The sequence below is a fragment of the Impatiens glandulifera genome, chromosome 7 (genome assembly GCF_907164915.1).
Source record: "Impatiens glandulifera chromosome 7, dImpGla2.1, whole genome shotgun sequence".
NCBI lineage: Eukaryota > Viridiplantae > Streptophyta > Magnoliopsida > Ericales > Balsaminaceae > Impatiens > Impatiens glandulifera.
In genome coordinates, this window is record NC_061868.1 from 7,982,625 (window position 1) to 7,995,767 (window position 13,143).

Sequence of the window (13,143 nt, forward strand, 5' to 3'; positions counted from 1 at the left end):
CGTCAATCGTTGTGAAAATCTTTAGGATGTGAGCACACAAAATCCCTCCAAATTCAAATTTACAGCAGCTACACTCGATATTCTTATCGTCATTCTTATGAACTGTAACTGTATGAGAGCATCTCCTAGTGTGGGGTGTTACCTTGTATTTTCTGTGTGTGTCGACATCCTCTAACATTTCTACACCACAATCATGCGACATAAACCATTGTTGTTCAAAGCACTTGAAGACCTCTGGGGTGTAAACTTTGCAGGCATCCTTTAAGATCAAAACTGGATAGTTAAGACTTGGTTGGCTGGTAATTGATTTGAAATCAGCCTTCAACACATCATATCTTCTTTCATCGAGTAGTCTTTCAAAGTGTTTGAAAAATTCTAAATACTTGTGTTTGTAGGAGCAGTACCTTTTCAACATACTGTTCATACTCTCACTTCTCTGTGTTGTCGTCATATCAGCACAAAACATTTGTCGTCCATACACTAATGCCCACTTTCGCCTGATGCTAAACATGCGTTTCAACCAATCGTTGTTTTCAAGCCCGTAGTTTGTCAACATTTGATTCCAAGCTTCAACAAACTCTATCTCTTCTTCAAAATCATATATACACGAAGAAAAATCCTTAGAAAAATCTCTGAAATTATGGAACACCGAGCTAAGATGTATGGCTGCATTTTGAAATATGTGCCAAATACAGAGACGATGATTTGTTTCGGGCCATTGAGACGCCAAGGCCTTAGCCATGGCCGCGTCTTGATCTGTAAGAATGGTTTTTGGGTTTTTCCCATGCATAGCTTTGGTGAAAGTCTCAAACAACCAATCAAAAGTCATCGCAGTTTCATCGTATAATAGAGCTGCTCCAAAAAGAATTGATTGTTTGTGATGATTGACACCTACAAAAAGCGCAACTGGACGACCTTCATTATTCTTCTTGTATGTGGTGTCAAAACTGACCACGTCTCCGAAGTATGAATAATCGGACCGCATGTTGGAATCACACCAAAAAATATTCGTTATCAAATCGTCCGCATCAAGTTGAAAAGCATTATAAAAACCAGGATCATTGGATTATTTTTTCTGCAAATACTCTAATACACCCCCTGTTTCCCCAAAATTACACTCTCTGGTTCTTTTCGTGCGCAGGTAATTTTTGTAATCCTCAGGAAGAAAACCTAGATTCTCCCTTCCACCGATTTGTTTAGACATTAGAGCATGTGATGACTTAGGAGGAATTCCCACGTTAGTGGCCATCTCGATATGTAAGCCTGCAACTGCAGAAATATTCCTATGGCATCTATACAGGTGAGTTTTCTTTGGACTTGCAAGAGGATGACTATGATCACTAATAAAATTTACCACTTGGAACTTTCCATTGTCTGCCCTCTTTATCCTCAATTTCGCTTCACAACAGAACCGATTCATAGAACGTCTACGTTTCACATAGACATCACGTTTGTCCTTTCCCCGTTCACCCTGTGCACTACAACAAAAAACTCTATCCAGTATTTTACCCTCCTTGTCTACATGTTTTGAACTGCGCCTTATACCAAATCCTATTAGTTTAGCGTATGCTAAGTAGAATACGTAGCCTTCTTCTTCACTCTCAAATTCTCTACCTAAAAGTGGAATTAAGTTGGATTCAATGTCCTCCAAAGGTTGGCCTTTTCCATCGAAATTCAATTGACGACGACAAGTAGCAGATTCGCTGTTCAGTTTGAACACGTGGAAATTTAGGTTCAACTAACCAGAACTTGTAGATTATTGGAAAATGAAAACAATATAAGCGAAGAAAGCTTCACTTCAACAGTATGAAGATTGTAATATTAGGCGAATATAGTTTCGCTTCATAAGATATTATCTAATAATATATTAGTGAAGAGATCTTCGCTTACATGTACACTACCAAAATTGGAGAAGTTAAACAATGTTACCTTAAATCAATAATATCATTCTCGTCCATATCATTCTCGCTGATACGTATTCCTTCCTGATAATCAAACAGAACAGAACATTTCATGTCGAGTATTCAAAAAACATAGAAAAGGTTGGGACGAAAAGTAAAGAAGGTGTAGATGACATTCAAAAACATACCATTTTATAATTTAGGAAGATGGATTGATATTATAATGAAGTCTCCGGCGAAGGAGAGGTCGATGGTAGACAATGTAGTATAGCTCCGGCGAAGAAATGGTCGTACAGTAGAGAGAGAGAAGAGTACAAAGTTGTCTAGCTTAGCAGCATGGCTTGCTGCATGCAGCATTTAATGAAAAGGTGGCAGGTGTTAGGTGGCGGTGAGGTGACTTGTTAAAAAAATTATTTCATTTTAATAATTAAATGACAAAAATTTTTATGAAATTAAATTAATAAATCAATCAATCAATCAGTAAGCGAAGATTTCTTCACATTATTATTTTGACAATTGTTTTACAAATATTATTTTGACAGTAGTTTTAAAAAATATTAATTATTTATCAAATTTATACTTCAAGTTATACAGTATTTCTTAATGTTTCAATATTTAGTTAAATATAAGGCTCATCTTTAAAAAAAAAAAACAATTCGAAGAACAAAAAAGATAATTCTGAAATCAAATATGACATTGAATTTTCAAGAATGCAAAATATTCAAATAATTTGTAAGTAACAAATTAAACCAACACATGTCTATTACAAAAACAAAGGCTGCAAATCTCAAGCAGCAATGGATTCTAGCAAGCTTGTGTGAGGAACACCAAACACATCCAAATATGTCTTCAGAGGATTCTCTGCCTCAAATACCCAAACAAGTTCATTAACATCGTGCCGAGACTTGTTGTATACAACTATAGTTTTGTCGTCCTCGGGCTCGACAAATGGATTCTCCATTTCTTTAGTTGTACCTCCTCCAGTAATTACAAACCCCATAAGATCAAGTTTGTAAGCCGGGATGAATTCCCCTGCAAATATGAAGGTGTAACTGTCGAAGAGTTTGGGCAGCTGAAAGAAAATACAAAACATTATTAGTAATCATGGACAATTGAATATCATATGGAGGAGTAGGAATAAGACAAAACTTACATTGTTCAAATACCGCATTCTGCCAGCTCTTGGACCGCCCACAGTCCCATGATTATCTCGCTGCACCTCGTATGGTTCCTCGTCCACGTAACAGTTAGATCGGATTGATGATTTTATCCCTGTATAAAAGCAATAGGTGTTTTTAGTTTCATATATGTTAAAATGAATATTGAGTTAACAGTAAAGGGTTAAGAATAACAGAGTCTCACAATCAATGGTAAGGACCCAACTCCCGTTCAATATGCCCTTCAATACTTTGATAGTGCGACCGCATCCACCATTAGAATCGGTGGATGCTATGACGTGGGTCACATCGTCTCTCCACCTCATTGACACCGTGGCACCACATGTGTTAGCATATTGTTGCATCAAGTGCTGTTTAAGAACAATCATAAATATTTCAGTTAAACAGGATGAAAACTTAAACAATATGGGAAAAAAAGGGAGAAATGTCACGAAGAGTACTATCTCTTCACTTGTTAATTGATTTGGGCATAAAATCCAGTCTTTGCCAAAGTTTTGAACGGATGCTGAGGCAGTTGCCTGCACGTGCATTAAAAAAAAACGGTCTTTGTTAGTATGTACTAGGGTTTCATGGAAATAATATCCCAAAACATAACAATAGGTAATTTATCCTAAATAACATTGATTTACAGTGAAGGTGACATTTTGAGAGTAGGGTTTCCTAAAGATTAAAGAGACAACAACATCACATAACAGAATCTAGTGTAGTAGTTCCATAATCCTAAATATGAAAAGTTACTATTCAGGAATACGTACCATTGTGGAGTCGTGAAGATGTGGATTCAGGTTCGGTCGACGGGGAGCCGGTTACGAATCGCCGTGAAAAGGAGGCAGGAAGAGAGAGAGATGAATCGGGCGGAAATGATTATAAAATAATCATATTAGGGGGTATATATATTCATGTAACCGGGGCGAACATGTCTTCTTTCGAAAAGCGACTATTCATTCCATGTAACATGACACAGGGACCAGGGGCGAATAAGTGTTCTCTCGAAAAGCGACTATTCAATCCATTTTACATGGAACATGGTCTAGGCGAACAAATATTCTTTTCCAGAAAAAAAATTTAAATAAATAAAAAAAGTAATGAATTAATTGAAGCGAATATTATATCGCTGCATGTCATTTTAAATTAATTAAATTAACATTTATAAATAAACGGAAAAAAAAAATATTAAAAAAAATCTAGCCGGTAATTGAGGCGAAGATTTGTTCGGTTGCTGCATGTCATCTTCAATTAATTGAATTAATATTTAATAAACGGAAATATAAAATCCATGTCATTTTGGTCTTTACATAGACGGGTAAGTGTCTTTACATGGTAGGCAAGCGGTCTTCTCATGGGTGGGTAGGGGGGTTTTACATGAGGTTTTTATTAGAATGAATTGAAGCAAATATATCTTCGCTCATGAAGGTCTCCAGCCAATAAAATTAAAATAAAAAAAAGGAAAACAATAGAAAAGTAATTGATGCGAATATTTGTTCGGTTGCTGCATGTCATCTTCAATTAATTGAATTAATATTTAATAAACGGAAATATAAAATCCATGTCATTTTGGTCTTTACATAGACGGGTAAGTGTCTTTACATGGTAGGCAAGCGGTCTTCTCATGGGTGGGTATGGGGGTTTTACATGAGGTTTTATTAAAATTAATTTAAGCAAATATATCTTCGCTCATGAGGGTCCCCAGCCAAAAAAAATGAAATAAAAAAAAAAACAAAAGTTGCCAAGGAATTGAAGCGAAGATTTGTTCGGTTGCTGCATGTCATCTTCAATTAATTGAATTAATATTTAATAAATGGAAATATAAAATCCATGTCATTTTGGTCTTTACATAGACGGGTAATTGTCTTTCCATGGCAGGCAGGCGGTCTTCTCATGGGTGGATTGGGGGGTTTACATGATTTTTTTATTAAAATTAATTGAAGCAAATATATCTTCGCTCCAGAGTGTCTCGAGGCAAAAAAAATTAAATAACAAAATTAAATAAAATTAATTAAAAAAAATATAAATTAATGGAATTAATATGTAATAAACGGAAATATAATTATTAAAATTAATTGAAGCAAATATATCTTCGCTCATGAAGGTCTACAGCCAAAAAAAATGAAATAAAAAAAAGGAAAAAAATAGAAAAGTAATTGAGGCGAAGATTTGATCGGTTGCTGCATGTCATCTTCAATTAATTGAATTAATATTTAATAAATGGAAATGTGAAATCCATGTCATTTTGGTCTTCACATAAACGGGGAATTGTCTTTCCATGGCAGGCAGGCGGTCTTCTCATGGGTGGGTTGGGGGGTTTACATGAGTTTTTAATTAAAATTAATTGAAGCAAATATATCTTCGCTCCTGAGGGTCTCCAAGCCCCAAAAATGAAATAAAAAATTAAATAAAATTCCTAGAAAAAAAATGAATGAATTAATTGAAGCGAATATTATATCGCTGCATGTGTATTTTAATAAATTAAATTAATATTTAATAAACGTAAATATAAAATCCCTGTCAATTCGGTCTTTACATAGACGTGTAAGTGTATTTTCATGGAAGGCAGGCGGTCTTCTCATGGGTGGGTATGGGGGGTTTACATGAGGCTCATGGCAACGGGCGTGTAGATCTTCGCTCCCATCGCATCTCACCCTTCCCTCTGACACGGTCCCGGAGCGAAGATATCTTATCTGTTTATCATCTGAATATTATATTATTTCCTGGCGTTAACAGGCGCTTCCGTTAACGGCGTCTTGTGTGAACCCGGGCCTAAACCCGGATTCCGGATTCTCCCTCCCTCCGTCTCCTGTCCAGAATGATTTATTATTAAATTAATAATGCTGCAATCTGATTGGTCCGCCACAGGGGAGCACGGCAATCGGTAGCAGAAGATCTGAACTGTTTTTTAAGTAGTTTTGTTTTATTAAACTTCAATTAATATTTTTTTCTTAGCCCACACTTATTATTGATTAATTTATAAGTCGACGTTTTCGTGATCAATAACTCGGCTGAATTTTTTTTTGTTGAACCAATTAATTATTGCCAGTGTGATAACTTATTTAATTTATGAAGATATAGTATATTATATAAGACTTTATGATTATAATATATTAGTATCAATATATATGTACCAACACAAGAACATAAGAAAAAAAACTAAAAATAACAATCAAATCAGTAAAAAAATCTACGATGACACTTAGACAAGTCATACTAATTTACACTCATAAAATCTAAATAGCAACCAGAAATGTCACCTTTCATTAATCATAAGTAAAATAATAATATTTATTACATTATATAATTCTCTTACATACCTATACCCATACCCATACCCATACCCATACCCATACCCTCATTCTTCTCTTTCTCTTTCTCTTTCTCTTTCTCTTTCTCTTTCTCTTTCTCCTCTTAGAATCCCTCTTCCTCTTCCATGGACAAGAGATGATGAATAAATGGAACCTCCATAACACGCTTGATGCCTGAATTAGCGGTAACTGAAAAATGGAAGAAATGAAATGAAATAAATTGAATTGAATTATTGAATTAACCCAACTGAAAATCATGTTTTACCTTGATTTGATATTGAGATTGAAGAAACCAGATACGGAGAAACATTCATTGTTACTCGAGCTAAGGCGCCGTTATTTTCACACCCCTTAGGTAGTAGTGCTTTATTATACATCTTGTTCTTAATTGTTCGTTTGTTTCCAGATAGATCTCGTCCATTACTGCAAATTGTTGATAACAAGATGCCAAAATATATCTTTCTTATTATCTCAAATAGACTTTTACAACTCTTTATAGGAAAACATAGACTCTTCATATGCTTGACTCTTCAAATTACAAAACAAAATTATTCTGCATATTAAATAGCTCCCACCCAAATCTCTTGGTTATCCCACTCACCCCTAGTTATTACTCTAGGATTATTAAACATCAAAAACTAAATACCTTATTAATTAAAGTTTATTCAACAAATTTCCCCCTTAAACTTAAATATTCTTCCCATCTCTCATTCCAATCAGCCTTTTACAACTCTCCAACAGTGTGGTCGGTAATGGCTTGGTGAATATGTCAGCAGCTTGAGCTCGAATTTCAACATGCTCCAACTCAACCTTTCCTTCTTTGACTTGTTCTCGAATGAAATGAAATCGGACGTCAATGTGCTTGCTCCTTCCGTGATTAACTGGATTCTTTGCCAACTCGATCGCCGACTTGTTATCAACTCGAATCACAGTCCCTTCGTCTCGGATCACTCCCAAATGCTTTAGTAAATTTGAAAGCCATACTGCATGACACACACTCCAAGAGGCCGCCACATACTCTGCCTCGCAGGTCGACAGAGTTACAATAGGCTACTTCTTTGACAACCAAGTAAAAGCCGTATTTCCGAGTAGGAATACATAACCCGAAGTACTTTTCCGGTCATCAACATCACCACACCAATCACTATCAGAGTAACCCACTAATCGGTAGTTATCTGATTTTGAATAGAAAATACCAAGTGAAAGAGTTCCTCGAACATATCTCAGAATTCTCTTCAAAGCCTTCCAATGTGTATAGCTTGGATCCTCCATGAATCTGCTTGTTATCCCAACACTCAGCATTAGGTCGGGTCTCGTGCTTGTAAGATACCTTAGACTTCCGACTAAGCTTCGATATCTCCCAGAATCAGCCCGTTCTCCTCCATCAAACTTTGAGAGTTTAGTGCCTGGTTCCATTGGAGTTGAAACTGGGTTGCAGTCCTCCATTTTAAACTTCTTTAAAATTTCAAGCGCATACCTCTCTTGAGATATAAAAATCCCTTCCTCTGACTGCTTCACTTCTAGGCCAAGAAAATATTTCATCAAACCTAAGTCTGTCATCTCGAACTCCTTCTTCATTACCTCCTTGAACTCCTCAATCAGTTTTGTGTTGCTTCCGGTGAATATGAGGTCGTCGACATAGAGAGCGACTACCATCATATCATTTTCTGATTTCTTTGTGTACAAGGCATGCTCGTACGGACATTGCTGGTACCCATTTTTCTTGAAATACTCGTCAATTCTCTCATTCCAAGCACGAGGAGCCTGCTTCAGCCCATAGAGGGCTTTTCTCAATCTCAGCACCTTCTTCTCATCACCTCTCTTCATATACCCAAGTGGTTGCTCGACGTACACCTCCTCCTTCAACACTCCATTTAGAAATGCTGATTTCACATCCATCTGTAGAATTGGCCATTGGTTTTGAGCAGCTAACGAGATCAGAAGTCGGATTGACTCCATTCTCGTGACAGGAGCAAAAACTTCATCATAATCGATTCCCTCCTTTTGTCTATAGCCCTTCACCACAAGTCGAGCCTTATAACGCTCAACCTCTCCTTCGACATTCATCTTTTTTTTGTACACCCATTTTACTCCAATGGGTCGAGTTCCTTCAGGAAGGTCAGTTAGCTCCCAGGTTTTATTGCGTTCAATTGCCCCAATTTCTTCATCCATAGCCGATCTCCATTTCTCGTCTTGTACAACTTTCTCAAAATTCAAATCTTCTGAGTCGGCGAGAAGACATACAATGTGGACTTCATTTGTAGTGTCATATATCTCCCGTAGACTTCTCATTCTGGGCTGTAGAGGCTCAGATTCATCTTCTGAAAGCTCGGTGGTTGTTGATATCGGAGGCATAACAGTTTCTGAACTAGTTTCTTCCTCAATCGGGTTACTCCAGTTCCATGTCATTGATTCCTCCACGTGAACATCTCGACTCACCACCAATTTCTTATTAATAGGATCAAACAATTTATATGCCTTAGATTTTTCATCATACCCGATAAATATGTACTTCTTGCTTCGATCTTCTAACTTTGTCCTGTGCTGACTTGGTACTTGCCCATAAGCCACACTACCGAATACCTTGAGATGAAAGACACTCGGCTTCATACCACTCCAAATCTCTTGAGGTGTCTTCTCTCCTAGCTTGGCATGTGGACATCTATTTTGCACATAAACTGCGCACTGTACTGCCTCTGCCCAAAACTGTTTCGGCATATTCTTTCCTTTCAACATAGATCGAACCATATCGAGTATAGTTTGATTCTTTCGTTCTGCTACACCGTTTTGCTGCGGAGAATATGGAGCAGTCAAGAAACGCTTGATTCCATGTTCTTCGCAGTATTTGTTGAACTCGTTAGACGTGAACTCACCTCCTCTGTCAGATCGGACTGCTTTGATAACTTTGTTTGTTTCTTTCTCCACCATCACTTTAAATTTCTTGAAGTTTTCAAACACTTCTGACTTCTCCTTCAGAAAATAAACCCACGTCTTTCTCGAAAAATCATCAATTAAAGAAAGGAAGTATCTTTTACCACTAAATGATTCTGGAGTTATTGGCCCACATAAATCTGTGTGAATCAGTCCGAGTTGCTCCTTTGCTCTGTATTCAGAACTGCTTGGGAAAGAAGTCCTCGCTTGTTTCCCGATTACACATTCTTCACAGAACCTCTTTTCGAATATAATGTTAGGCAGTCCAAGCACCATCTCCTTTTTCACCAGCTCGTTCAACCCTCCGAAGTGAAGATGACCGAACCGATAATGCCACTTCATGGCCTCATCCTCTAGATCAAGTTGCATACATTTATCTTGAACTATTTTAAGCTCAAGTTTGTACATACGGTTTTTCTTCATTTCTACCTGGGCAATGAGTCTCCCAAGTTTATCCTTCAGTTGCATTTCTCGGTCCTTCATTATAGCTGAGTACCCTTTCTCCATCAACTGTCCCATGCTCAGTATGTTGCTTTTGAGATCAGGTACGTAGTAAACATCTCTGATTTCTCCGATTACCCCATTTTTCTGCTGATACCTGATCGTTCCTCGACCTTTGACGGCTACTTTTGAAGCATCGCCAAAAGAAATGGATCCGGACTCCACCTTTGAGAGTATTTTGAATAAGCTCTCGCCGCCGCACATGTGGTTACTTGCCCCGGTATCCAAGTACCAAAATGAGTTATCAGAACAGCTTGGTTTGATCTCAGTTTCTGGAATTTTTGTCACCAGCAACAACCCTTCATCTTCTTTCTCAGCAAAAAAGTTTGTTGGTTCCTCCTTTTTCTTCTCGGATCTACAATCTTTGGAAATATGACCCAGCTTTCCGCAATTGTAACATTTTTTCGAGTAACAATCCTTGGCAACATGTCCATTCTTTCCACAGTTATAACACTCAATATTATTATTTGTGTTTGTCCGGCCACCCCGAGCTTGACCTCTGCCATGCCAGTTCTGTTGGCCGACTTGCTCACTTCCTCGTCCACCTCTTCCTCTACCACCTAGGCTTCTGCCTCTTCCTCTGCCTCTGGTACTCTGAGCATAAAGCACCTTCTCCTCTTTTATTGTCGCCTTCGCCTGGAGAGCCTGTTCAAGAGACTCCCCCTTCTTGTTTTTCCTTCTCTGCTCATGCGCTTCCAAGGACCCAGCAAGCTCTTCAATGGTGAGCGTTGATAGATCCTTAGATTCCTCTATTGCGCACACAATATTTTCGAAACTATCTGTCAATGACCTCAGAATCTTTTCAACAACTCGGTTTGATGAAAGACTCTCACCATTCCTATTTAGTTTGTTCACCACGGTCTCCACTCGAGTAATGAACTCAGATACGCTTTCAGACTCTTTCATCCTCATGTTTTCCAGATCGCCCCTTAGGGTTTGAAGTCGGACTTGCTTCACCCGTTCGTCTCCTTTGTTTGCTATTTCGAGTGTATCCCATGCCACTTTGGAAGATTTTGCGTCAGCTATCTTCTCAAAACCAGATTCGTTGACAGATCGGTATAGTAGATATAGAGCCGCCCTATCTTTAGCTCGAACGACCTTCAACGCGTTCAACTAGGCATTTGAATACCCATCTGTGTTCTCCGGTTCCTCATACCCAGTCTCGACCACATCCCAGTTATCTTGGGAACCGAAAAGGGCCTTCATCCGCACCTTCCAATTGTCGTAGTTAACGCCTTTTGTCAACTTGGGTAGCGGGATGTCATTGGTTAGACCTGCCATTCCTCTCAAGTGTTTACACTCAACACACACACCTCACAAGGCTCTCGATCGCTATTGTTTTTCTCTCTCGGCCAGCGCACACCGCAGCGTTCTCTTTTGAGACTAACAAGTTTTCTCACGCTCACCTCACACACAATAGCTCTGATACCAATTTGTTGATAACAAGATGCCAAAATATATCTTTCTTATTATCTCAAATAGATTTTTACAACTCTTTATAGGAAAACATAGACTCTTCATATGCTTGACTCTTCAAATTACAAAACAAAATTATTCTGCATATTAAATAGCTCTCACCCAAATCTCTTGGTTATCCCACTCACCCCTAGTTATTACTCTAGGATTATTAAACATCAAAAACTAAATACCTTATTAATTAAAGTTTATTCAACACAAATAGTTATTTAGAAAGAAAATTAATAAAAAAAACTGAAATGAAAACAATAATTTATAATAAGAACAATCAATTACTATAACAATTCTCCATGATCTTCATCATCCTCGTATCCTGCAACATGAGGAAGATGAAAGTGATTCTCCTCTTCCTCCATGTTCTTACTATTCAAATGCGTCGACTAAACTCAGACGGCGAATATGATGATTGTTAAGACTGCTATATATAGTTAGAGCAAGAAGGGGAAGTCTAATAGGTTTAAAAAAAAATCTAACCTAAATTACAATTTCTTTTGGAGATTTTGTGAATTTAATTTAGATATGCATTATTTATCATATCAAATCTCACATTAATGATATTATTTACCTTTTATAAAGATTTAGATTTTTTACTAAATAAATCATTTGCATTTATAATTAGTTTATTTCAAATCTTATCTTGATAAAAAAATTCAAATGTTTTGAACTACACTTTTTTATTTTACCAATTAATGTGAATTTTGATATAATAAAATTAAATTAACTCACATGGTTAGGCAAATTGACATTAGATAGAAATCAAATTTTATGAATAATAAGTTTTGTTTTAATTGTTCTATATAATTTTCATGGCTATCTAAACAAAGAAAAATTAAAATTTCTATTTTGTTCTATATAAAAATACCTTGATTGTAATGTTTGTTAATAAGAATAAATATTGAAAAATTATTAACATTCTTCTCAACCTTGGGACTAACATTGATGGGAGAACATGATAATTTATTGACGAAATTTTCTCGACGTTTAATTTTTACATATTCGTTGGAAACTTTTAAATTCCTACATTTTATTGTAATGGAAGAGTTGAAACAACACATTTATAATTATATTACATTACATTTGTAGTATGTATCTATGATATCTTTCTTACACCTATAATCTTAATATTTATATATAATGTGTTTTCTCAATTAAATAAACCTTTTAGAATTAAATTGAACTTTATGAAACTAAATTTTATTGTTTACAAAAATATCTTAAAAAATTGGGTTAGAAATGTCACACTCAATAAAGGGTTACAAAGGTAATAAAGTTATGAGCATAGGAATAAAGGGTTACAAAGGTAATAAAGTTATGAGCATAGGAAAATCATGATCTGATTCCTCCCCCATTAACATTTTGATTGAGGATAAAGGATTACTTTGTCATTTCTTTTCGGGTGCTTCTTACCTTGCTTGTAGGCGAGATGTCTTTTCGAGTTCTGCTTACCTTGCTTGTAGACAAGAAGTAACACCTTTTTCTATTGGTTTGATAGTTGCTAAAGGGTGATTCAACAACAAAATCGACTTTGGGGTGAGAGAGGCTTGAACTCTCGACCTCACGATTACTCAATAAAGCTATGAGACCTACGCGCTAACCAACTGCGCCACCACCCCTTTAACAATATTTAAATTTACCCCATTTAATTTCAAGCAAACAAATTATGGGTGTAAGAGGATTGGTTATGTCGTTTTTTTATGAAATATTCATCCCAATCGTTCGCATCGATTTTTCAAAATCTTCACTTGTCAGATGACAATTGAACGACGATTTGGTTTGATCGGCTATAACATCAGTTTGGTTAGTTTCGATCGGTTTTATCTTTGAAACTTACGGGAAAAAAATCAAACCTAGCAATTAAGA

General features: G+C 36.6%; 1 non-coding gene across 1 annotated transcript; it reads right to left on the reverse strand.

The window, feature by feature from the left end:
- Positions 1–12,809: 12,809 nt before the first annotated feature.
- Positions 12,810–12,896, reverse strand: TRNAM-CAU. The gene is given in 2 exon segments: positions 12,810–12,845; positions 12,859–12,896. It is a non-coding gene; the product is annotated as a tRNA-Met (tRNA).
- Positions 12,897–13,143: the final 247 nt, after the last annotated feature.